Raw genomic sequence first — 12,134 nt, forward strand, 5'->3', positions numbered from 1 at the left:
TGGCTACCCGCAATGTTTCTGGGGCTATCTAGCTTACTAATATCAAATAATGTACTAATTAAATATTCAACATCAATCCAAATGCCACATACCGGTATATACATTCAAAAAATATATATAAAATAGTTTCAGTATCCATCTTACAGAACTCACAAGATTTAGAGATATCAGCTTTATATCTTTGTAGGAACTGGTTTGTTGTATAAATTGTGTGTATAATTTTTAAGTAAACTTCATTAACTTTATTATTAATACAATGTATGTTGTTATAGGTCCAGATCAGTTTCAAATGCATGTTCTCAAATTTGTTGCTCCCCAAAAATATACTGCAAGGAGTTACAGGGCAACAAACCAACCACCTGAAAAATGTATAATTGCATCTTTTATCATTGATTTCGATACCATTTATTAGGATCTCTTTTTTAAATGATAAATTGAAATAAGGTTCACTGGAACCTTGTAAGTCTCAAAAGACCAGGGGCTCGTTCGTCGTAAGGGTTGAAGCTAAGTTAATCAATTGTCCTTTTAGCCCGTTAACATTAGCGAGCTTACTGAGAACCGCAAATATCGGTTCGTCGACGGCTGATCCCAAGCCCCCACCCCTCGCTCCTCGGCTTGAAGCAACGGCCCCGGTGGATGTAGGTGGTATTGCATTACGGTTAGGTTTCCGACTCTTATGGTCGTTTTTATTCTATTAACTCCAGTCAACATTTACAAAACTATCTCCCCCATTAATTTTAGTTCGATTCTCGAACCTGGCTCATACTACTAGCTTTTTCATAGAATAATTTATCCCGATGTTTGCTAAGTTTGAGACCAATCCGAAATGGGTAAACTAGCACCCCATTTATTTGCTTACGTCAATAAAAGTTGCCTGCAAATGTGCTTGCGGATACTAACAGGGCACGAGCACAATAGTTCACATTGGCCGATAGCCGATTTACATGGAGCTGAATGAGCCATAGACTTATATTGAATGAGCACAGGGAGAACTGGCTTGAGTTGCCTGCCCTGTTGCAGCAAGTTAAGCAAATGTCACACATACATGAAATGTTGTTAATATAGTTTATTCCCGTTATTTTAAAACAGATTAGATTTTTCGTAAAAACGTTCGTGACATGATGGCAAATATAATATGTTAAGCGCGAGCATAGATTGTTGACGTCTATCTGGAGCAAAGACGAAGATTATTACTTTAACCGGTAACCACAATAGGAAATACTATATTTAAGCCTATATTTAAATAATATTAGTCTTGCCTTCCGAAGCTTTTGTTAAACACACCCATTATTCTTTTGTTGATCGTGTCATCAAGCCAGACTGCTTTTGTGGGACAATGTAGGTCCTCAGTGACTCTATATGTTTCACCCCCACTTACATCTGATGGAAACGTTTTGTAGCCTTTAGTTCTTCGAATATTCCCCTTTCAAAGGCAAATGTCCAATAAAGTATATTTTAGACACAGTTCTCAAGCTTTTATTTATTACATTATTACCAAGTCTTATTAGATAACGTTATATCCATTAATAGGCGTTTGGTTTTGTAGGATGAACATATAAAACACATGGCCATATTTCTACACTTATGTTAAATTGAAGGCGGTGTGAAGAAAGTAAGCTATGCTAAGTCTGCATTATGGAAGATTTCGGTTACCAAAATAACTATAAAGCTTTCTTTGCCTGGCGAGAACAAAGACGGAACTGTTCATGCTAACAGTTTATTTCATCCGATACAATGCGTTGGAAATCATACTCATATCACAAAGAAAAAAAGCAACCTATGTGATGAGTTCCATCTAGAATAGCCCTATATTTAGCCCTATAGCCTATTTCTAAAAAACAAGTGAAAGGAATACTATACAGTGACAGAATACATTTCCGTTAAGTTTGCATCATGTGTCTGATTCTTATCGGACTTGTACCCCATTCTGCCACTGCAATGCCTTAGCTCACACGCTCGTAACATAGGCTCGTAACCATATCAATCTATGCTCGCGACTGGTTGTCGCAAAGTATGACGTGTACAGCTCGTTGCAAGCGTGCACGAGGTCTCGGAGCTAGGGAAAAAAAAGAGCCACTTTTTAAAGCTAGACCGGAAGACACGGAAGTGAAAAGATGGCTGCGTCCAGTCTCGCGCTCTCGCTTGCCTCACTGCGCCACTGAGCACTTTTCATAGAAATGAATGGGGACGCCATCTTGGAAGACAGAAGTAGCTGTCTCTTGTTATATTAACTCCATGGCTGATCCGCATCCAAATCATGTGGTTAATTTCAATCAGGCTAAACTTATCAGGGCAAGTGCACGAGCACGTCCTACTTCATAAGGCAGGAAAGGTCGATCACCAAAACCCTGATTTTCTAACGGTATGATGGCGGAAAAGACGAAAGAGAGAGCGGTGATATTCTTGCCATCTGAGCAAACTATTATAATGAGTCTCTACGAAGACAATAAGCATATTATCATGGCTAAGTCAAATACCGCCACCGCTGCCAGAGCAGGCAGCTTGGCAAAAAAATTGCTGATAAACTAAATTCTTATTTTGGTAAAATGTAGGCCCTATAGGCTCATCTTTAGTGCCTTATTAACCCCAATCAATCAGATCACATTTCTTTAAATGTGCCTGCTGGCAGTAGGCTTAATGGAAATTAATAATCGAATGAGATCTTGCTAGCGAAAATAATGATATCAACTCTTTCAAAATAAGTAGGCCTATAAAAACAAGGCCAAAGAGTATCTAATTGATACAAATTCATAGACACTTATGAGGATATACGTAGGCCTACTGAAAGCGCTTATATCATGTAGAGCCTACTATAAATGTGTATATGCATGTAGGCCTATGTGTAAATCCCTCTTTGATTTCATTGACTGGGACATGGCCAGTGAATATGATAAATTGTTTCCTCGGCTGTTTAAGCGCCAATAGCATACACTTTTCTTACAGCAACGCATGCTGCGGCTTTGCCAATGTTTTCTGCATCGCCTATACCGTAGCCCAGCGATTCACAACCTGGGGGTCGCAACCCCCACTAGGGGTCGCTAAAGATTTCTGAGGGGTCGTCAAGCTCTCTCTAGTTCGAGAGTGTAAAGAGGAAGAAATAATACACAAATAAAACTGTTAAACATCACAAATAAATAAAAATATTGCAAGTATAATAAGTGTGTAAGCTATATGAAAAGAAACGTTTTTTAACATCAAGATTTTTTTGTTAGTGCTGTGTATCGAGAGTGGAAATCAGAGAAGCGGCTAAAAAAGACGCGGCAAATTCAAACGGCTAGTTCTAGCAAAGAATATAGAAGCACTGAAGCAACTAGAAGTGCTATACGCTTTGGTTCTAATGCAACGCTCAAGACAACATAGCGACTATAGTAAAACAAACGATTATGGCAAAGCGTCAGGGAGAAAAGAAAGATGTAGGCCTATGCGCCCCCCAAAAAACTAGGATTTATTTGGAGAGTTATCTTGAATTTGGTTTTATTGAAGCCATGGATAAAGTGAAAATCGAGTGTGTCTTGTGTGGTGAGAAGCTAGCAAATGAATGCATGAAGCCCTGCAAACTGAAGAGGCACCAGAGCACCAAACACCCACAGACAATCGGTAAACCCCGGGATTTTTTCCTTAGAAAAAAAAAACTGGTTACATCAAACAGGCCTCAGAACATCAGAGATGTTTTTACTAAAGCTGGAAATGAAAACAAACAGGCAACTGTTGCGTCTTTTGAGTGCGCTCTCCTAATTGCCAAAACCAAAAAGCCACACACCATCGGGGAAACTCTGATTAAACCCGCTTGTGTAAAGATGGTAGAAATAATGTGCGGCGCACAGGTGGCTTCCAAACTTAAAACTGTACCTTTATCAAATAATACCGTCTCGTCTCGTCATCTTCCGCTTGTCCGGGGATCGGGTCGCGGGGGCAACGACCTAAGCAGGGAGGCCCAGGCTTCCCTCTCCCCGGCCACTTCCACCACCTCTTCCTGGGGGACCCCGAGGCGTTCCCAGGCTAGCCGAGTGACATAGTCCCTCCAGCGTGTCCTGGGTCTTCCCCGGGGCCTCTTCCCAGTGGGACGTGCCCGGAACACCTCACCAGGGAGGCGTCCAGGAGGCATCCTAATCAGATGCCCGAGCCACCTCAGCTGGCTCCTCTCGACGCGGAGGAGCAGCGGTTCTACTCTGAGCCCCTCCCGGATGACCGAGCTTCTCACCCTATCTCTAAGGGAGAGCCCGGACACCCTGCGGAGGAAGCTCATTTCGGCCGCTTGTATTCGCGATCTCGTTCTTTCGGTCACTACCCATAGTTCGTGACCATAGGTGAGGGTAGGAACGTAGATCGACTGGTAAATAGAGAGCTTCGCCTTTCGACTCAGCTCCTTCTTCACCACAACGGACCGATGCAGAGCCCGCATCACTGCGGACGCCGCACCGATCCGCCTGTCGACCTCGCGCTCCATTCTTCCCTCACTCGTGAACAAGACCCCGAGATACTTGAACTCCTCCACTTGGTTCAGGATCTCCTCCCCGACCCGGAGATGGCACTCCACCCTTTTCCGGTCGATAACCATGGCCTCAGATTTGGAGGTGCTGATTCGCATCCCAGCCGCTTCACATTCGGTTGCGAACCGCTCCAGTGAGAGCTGAAGGTCACGGCCCGATGAAGCCAACAGGACCACATCATCTGCAAAAAGCAGCGACCCGATCCTGAGGTCACCAAACCGGACCCCCTCAACACCCTGGCTGCGCCTAGAAATCCTGTCCATATAGGTAATGAACAGAATCGGTGACATAGGGCAGCCCTGGCGGAGTCCAACCCTCACCGGAAACAAGTTCGACTTACTACCGGCAATGCGGACCAAACTCTGGCACCGGTCGTACAGGGACCGGACAGCCCCGATCAGGGAATCCGGTACCCCGTACTCTCGGAGCACCCCCCACATGAACCCCCGAGGGACACGGTCGAACGCCTTTTCCAAATCCACAAAACATGTGTAGACTGGTTGGGCGAACTCCCATGTACCCTCCAGGACTCCGCGGAGGGTATAGAGCTGGTCCACTGTTCCACGGCCAGGACGAAAACCACATTGCTCCTCCTGAATCCGAGGTTCGACAATCCGGCGGACCCTCCTCTCCAGGACCCCTGAATAGACCTTCCCAGGGAGGCTGAGGAGTGTGATCCCCCTAAAGTTGGAGCACACCCTCCGGTCCCCCTTTTTAAAGAGGGGAACCACCACCCCGGTCTGCCAGTCCAGAGGCACTGTCCCCGATGTCCACGCGATGTTGTCGTGTCAACCAAGACAGCCCTACAACATCCAGAGCCTTAAGGAACTCCGGGCGGACCTCGTCCACCCCAGGGGCCCTGCCACCGCGGAGCTTTTCAACCACCTCGGCGACCTCGGCCCCAGAGATAGAAGGGCCCCCCCCGATGTCCCCAGACTCTGCCTCCACGTCGAAAAGCGTGTTGGTGGAATTAAGGAGGTCTTCAAAGTATTCCTTCCACCGATCCAGGACGTCCCCCGTCGAAGTCAGCAGCGCACCGTCCCTACCGTATACAGTGTTGACAGAGCACTGCTTCCCCCTCCTGAGTCGCCGGATGGTGGTCCAGAACCTTTTTGAAGCCGTTCGGAAGTCATTCTCCATGGCCTCGCCGAACTCCTCCCATGCCCGGGTTTTTGCCTCCGCGACCGCCAGAGCCGCGTTCCGCTTGGCCTGCCGGTACACATCAGCTGCCTCAGGAGTCCTACCAGCCAATAAAGCCCGATAGGCCTCCTTCTTCAGCTTGACGGCATCCCTCACCTCCGGAGTCCACCACCGGGTCCGAGGGTTACCGCCGCGACATGCACCGACCGCCTTGCGGCCGCAGCTCCGGTCAGCCGCTTCAACAATGGAGGCCCGGAACATGGCCCATTCGGACTCAATGTCCCCGGCCCCCCCCGAGACATGATCGAAGCTCTCCCGGAGGTGGGAGTTGAAGCTCCTTCTGACAGAGGGTTCCGCCAGCCGTTCCCAGCAGACCCTCACATTACGTTTGGGCCTGCCAGGCCTGACCGGCGTCCTCCCCCACCATCGGAGCCAACTCACCACCAGGTGGTGATCAGTTGACAGCTCCGCCCCTCTCCTCACCCGAGTGTCCAAGACATGCGGCCTCAAGTCCGACGACACGACTACGAAGTCGATCATCGAACTGAGACCTCGGGTGTCCTGGTGCCAGGTGCACATATGGACACCCTTATGCTTGAACATGGTGTTCGTTATGGACAAGCCGTGTTTAGCACAGAAGTCCAACAACAGAACACCACTCGGGTTCAGATCGGGGGGGCCGTTCCTCCCAATCACGCCCCTCCAGGTCTCACTGTCATTGCCCACATGAGCATTGAAGTCCCCCAGGAGGACGAGGGAATCCCCGGGAGGAGCGCTTTCCAGCACCCCCTCCAGAGACTCCAAAAAGGGTGGGTACTCTGAGCTGCCGTTTGGTGCATAAGCACAAACGACAGTGAGGACCCGTCCCCCCACCCGAAGGCGGAGGGAGCCTACCCTCTCATCCACCGGGGTGAACCCCAATGTACAGGCACCGAACCGAGGGGAAACAAGTATTCCCACCCCAGCTCGACGCCTCTCACCAAGGGCAACTCCAGAGTGGAAGAGAGTCCAGCCCCTCTCAAGGAGACTGGTTCCGGAGCCCGTGCTGTGCGTCGAGGCGAGGCCGACTATATCTAGCCGGAAACTCTCTACCTCGCGCACCAGCTCAGGCTCCTTTCCCGCCAGCGAGGTGACGTTCCACGTCCCTAAAGCTAGCTTCTGCAGCCGAGGATCGGACCGCCAAGGCCCCCGCCTTCGGCCGCCGCCCGTCTCACACTGCACCCGACCCCCATGACCCCTCCTGCGGATGGTGAGCCCACTGGAAGAGGGTCCCACGTTGTCTCTTCGGGCTGTGCCCGACCGGGCCCCATGGGAAAAGGCCCGGCCACCAGGCGCTCGCCATCAAGCCCCACCCCCGGGCCTGGCTCCAGGGGGGGGCCCCGGTGACCCGCTTCCGGGCAGGGGCAACTGGGAACCATTGTTGTGTTTCTTCATGGTTGGTTTTTTGAGCCACGCTTTGTCTGGTCTTTCACCTGGAACCTGTTTGCCTTGGGAGACCCTACCAGGGGCATAAAGCCCCCGACAACATAGCTTCCAGGATCACTAGGACACGCAAACACCTCCACCGCGGTAAGGTGGTGACTCACGGAGGGGTCAAATAATACCGTAAAAGAGAGAATTAACAGAATGGCAGATGATGTTGAAAAGACATTAGTTGAAAAGTTAAAGACGTAGCCTACTCATTTTCTATCCAACTTGATGAAACCTCTACTGTGGCAGATGAAGCAGTACTCATTGCATATGTACAGTACATTGAAGACTCAGAAATAAAGCAGGACATTCTTCCGTCTACTAATTTGTCAACAACGACACGGGGAGAAGATATTTTCAATGCGATCGATACGTACTTTACCAAGCAAAACATTCCCTATAATAATTTAGTTGCGTGCTGCACAGATGGAGCTGCTTCAATGATGGGGGAAAAATAAGGGCTTTAATGCACGAGTAAAGGAAAAGGCTCCTCACTGTCTTGTGTTTCACTGTATGATACACCGTCAAGCCCTGGCCAGCAAACACCTCTCTGATGAGCTGAATGAAACACTCAATACCGTTGTTAAAATAGTCAACTTTATTAAAGCCCGTCCCCTGAACAAACGAATCTTTGCAGAACTGTGTGAAGATGAGGCCCATCAGCAGCGGCGTAACAATGACTTGGCGGCCCGAGTGCAGATCTCACCAACCGGCCCCTTAACCGACCTATCGTCGGGCGAAATTATTGTGTGTTGATCTTAGCGAGGCGCATGGAAATGTACTTATCAGTGTTGCGTCTGAACACGTTCATGAACTTGCTCATAATTTTGGTGAACGTGAACTGAACGTAGCCTACTGTATTACTGCCTGGCGAACGATACTTTGCAGTGGACGCATTCATTCTGGTGTCTGTGAATGGCGCGTTTACTCTTTTTAATTTTGTTTAATAAGGTGCCAGATTTCTAGCGACTTCCAGGCTAAAAACACACAGTTAACAGTCTTGTGTATAGGGTTACCCAACCTGTCAATCGCTGCGTTCTTTATTTATTTATTTCTTCTACTGTATGCATGGCAAGTGTGACTGTGAGCACGCCGAATTGCGTAGAGGCAGAGAGTATTGCAGACGGCAGCCACATATTTAAAAAAAAGAACTGAACTAACTTAGTTCGTAATTTGGAGAATTAAACTTAGTTCAACATTTTGAATTATGAACTGAACTAGTTCATGTAGAAAGTGAACTTTCCCAACACTGCTTATTACAATACACATTGTGAATTGATTGATTAGCCATGATGAGTGATTAGCCTATCTAGCGTTAGCTATTTTCCAACAACATCTTGCACATTGTTTTCAATATCTAACCTGGCTGCTGCCTTGTGCCTATATGTGCATTTAATGACGTTTAATAGCCATGTCTTAATGCATTCAATAGGCTATACCAGACAGTAAATGTTAGCCTACCCTGGTGGCTGAGTTTCACGCATTGCTGTTGTGCTGGGGGTAAGACATAGCGTCTTCTTGAACACCTCGCCACAAATCCAAATGAAGATAATTTTGCCAGCGTTGCCACCGTTTCATCCTGCTCTTTGCGTTCGAGCCGCTTCCTGCAGCCACTTTTGTGTTTTTGAATGAAGGGCACGGGGTAGCTTAACCGCAATTACTCAATACACAAGGCAATGCAACACAACAGGATGGCAAACGATCACAACGTGTGGGTGGGCGTTGACAACATATTACCCAGACAATATTACTTAATAAAAACGAGATTCGTTTCATTCAGCAAAAGGCAAATGAGGCAAAATGAATTAAGCTATTTGCTGTTGTTAAAACTGACTATTGTTAAAATGTTTATTGGGCAGGTGAGAATAACTGACACCATAATTGAGAAACGTTTGTGAATTGATCGGACTGGATCATGTGTTAACCTTTCTGTGATTTACGCGGAGCGAGGGGCCCGGTCAGTTCTTCAGGTAGAGTTCTCACTTGAGATCGAGGACGGGCCCCCTTTCGCCACGGGCCCTAGTGCAGCTGCACTCCCTATAGTTACGCCACTGCCCATCAGACACTCCTCCTTCATTCCGAAGTGCGCTGGCTATCAAGGGGCCAAGTGTTGGTTCGTTTTATTGAACTGAAAGAAACTGAACAACCAGAAACTGTATGACCAAATGACCTATGAATTTCTTACTAGAACGTCATACCTGGCTGACATATTCAGCCTATACAATGAAACAAACAAGCGCATGCAGGGCGCAGATGCAAACATCCTGGAATGCAAGGAAATCCTTGACGCGTTCGTGCAAAAAGTGGAATTCAGAAAGAATAAACTGCTGAAACATGACCTACAACACTTTCCATCACTTCTCAAACATACTGATGGAAAGTGTCCGGAATCCTTGAGCAAAGAGTTCACACGTCACATGGAACTGCTACAAGAGGAGATGAAGGCACGATTCTCGGATGTCAATGAACATGTCGCAAAGTGCGCATGGGTAATGGATCCATTCACCGCAAAAGAGGAGGACGTTGAGTATCTAGAAGCGGAGGATGAACTTGTGGATGTCAAGAGAAATTCTCTTCTGAAGAGATTCTTTACCGAACACGGGTACAAACGGTTCTGGCTCGTGAAAGGACCCGACTTTGCGCCAAAGCTTGCACACCATGCCACCACCAGACTCCTCCTGCCATTTGCCACAACGTATCTGTCGGAGACTGCTTTCAGCTCTTTGGTTACCATCAAAACGAAGGCACGCAACAAGTTAGAAGTGCACAATGACTTTTGTTTGGCTGTAACAAAAATCGCACCTGACATCCAATCTCTAGCTCAAGAAATGCAGGCCCAGAGCTCACATTGGATAACCTTATTACACTTTTAAAGGAATTAAAGGAAAGGATAGGCTACAAGGAATTAAAGTAAAACAATACAAGACATGACAAAATATCAAAATACTTTTTTAATATATAGGCCTATGGATGGAAATTCAATTGCTACATTTGTTTCATAAGTGATTTCTCTGATTAACTGAACATGAGTAGATTATGAATTGCTATTATTATTTTATTATTATAATTATTATGAGTGGAGTGGAGCCTGATGCTGCAAGAAAAAAAATATCATTCTGAATCGTTGAGTTTTGTGTTTATTATTCTGCTGTTATTGCATTTATTAAAAACTTGAGAACAGATGATGTAACTGTCTGATTAACTAATAGTAAAGGCACGGGGGGGGGGTTATGGTTGGGGGGGGGTCGTCGAGGATTTTGAATGTTAAATTAGGGGTCACCCGGGAAAAAGGTTGGGAACCCCTGCCGTAGCCTATACAAATTTACCTGACGCAAAAAACCTCAAGGCTATGCATAGAATTTGAAACACAGTAAAAGTTTCAAGTAGCATGTAAATTTCTTCACATGTTAAGACATAAAAAAGGAATCGATATGACGTTTCCCACTCTCCCACAGTGAAACATAAAAAGTAGCCTACAGGAACACAGATAAGACAAGAAATTTCTTAAAACATAGCGTTACATATTCAAATACAGCAAGCTCATAAAGCTTGCTGCGGCGTGTGATATTTGAAATGTACGCAGTGGCGCCATCAGCGGGGGGGGGCGGGGGGGCCATGGCCCCCTCTGACAAAATTGCTGGCCCCCCACTGGCCCCCCCATCGCGAGTCGCATATTGTCCGTCATCAATATTTTTTTATGGAAAATGGGATTTCAACTTCACTGTAGGACAAATCAACGTAAAACGTTTTAAACATATTTTAACCACAATCTACGATTGAAACACTTCATAGAAATCCTAGTATCTCCCCACTCAGATCCTGTCACGTATTTTCACACTCAGAGCCTGTCACCCCTCCCCCCACAAGAGGTTGCACTGGGCCAGGTTAGAGTGCAGCCTAGGTTGATACATAGTATAGAAGCGGGAATTTATTGTTGATCGTCGACCAAGTTCAAGGAAAATGTGAGTACAAATATTAAATAAACTGGTTTTGAATTTTAAATGACCTATTTACAGTAGGCAACCTCACGTTGGTAAGCTACAGTAGTTATATAGCTAAATCGGTATTTTAAGAGGGCTGTCTTGCCTTGCTAGCTAGCTAGTTCAGACAAGGTTACTTCAGTCTAGAGAGTAGCCTGTACCAACTTAAGCAATTCGGGCCGATCACACCGAGAGTGTATTTTTAAAACATTGCACTTAAAACCCCATTGTTTGCTATGGTACGTCAGTACAGCTCTGTTAAATTCCATATGCGCTTTTTGTCGTTTTTGAGGCAGATGCTTTTCTAAATACACTCTTTAGTTATTATTGTCCACAACCGTTTCTTCCGTTAATTTATTAAAGAAGATATGCAGCAGCAACGAAAGAAAGTAACTCATCGATATGTACACATCTTATATTGCTGCACACCAAATTACATCTTCTTATTTTGAGATTTGAGTATGTAAATACGCTCTCAAACCGTATGTGTAGCATCTGCCTTTCGCAGCGTCAAACTGACATTTCTCCATTGAAAGTGGTTGGGTGGACGATAATGGGACCCCCTGGCTAACTGCTAAAATCCGGAGAGTAACATTTCTAGGCATATCCTGATTGGATTTAAAAACCGGAACGTTATAATACAAAGCTGTGACATAACGTTTTAAATTTGTAATATAACAACATTTTGGTAACATTTCTAACGAGCGTTGAGAGCTTGGTGGACGATAATGGGACCCCTTACGCTAGCGGTTTCGGCCCGTAACTGTAGTTGAACTTGGTATTGTTAGAGTATCTGGTTCGCTGGCGTTGTGGGATGGTACTGTATAGCGTTAGCTAAGCTAGCTACGATTAGTAACTGAATGTCAATTTGCAGACAATGAAAAGAAAGTCCACGTCGGATATTGCTTCTTTTTTTTTAAAGAAAAGTGGTTCCGGGGAGACGCAGCAGAGTGTTAGCTCCGAACCCGATGTTGTTGTCGAAAGTGAGGATACCATTGGCGTCAGTGAGCAAGCATCACAGGTAGAGTCAGAGAGGGAGCACGACAAAACAGAG

This window comes from Hypomesus nipponensis, chromosome 8 (assembly GCF_054491055.1).
Source record: "Hypomesus nipponensis isolate SF chromosome 8, ASM5449105v1, whole genome shotgun sequence".
Taxonomy (NCBI): domain Eukaryota; kingdom Metazoa; phylum Chordata; class Actinopteri; order Osmeriformes; family Osmeridae; genus Hypomesus; species Hypomesus nipponensis.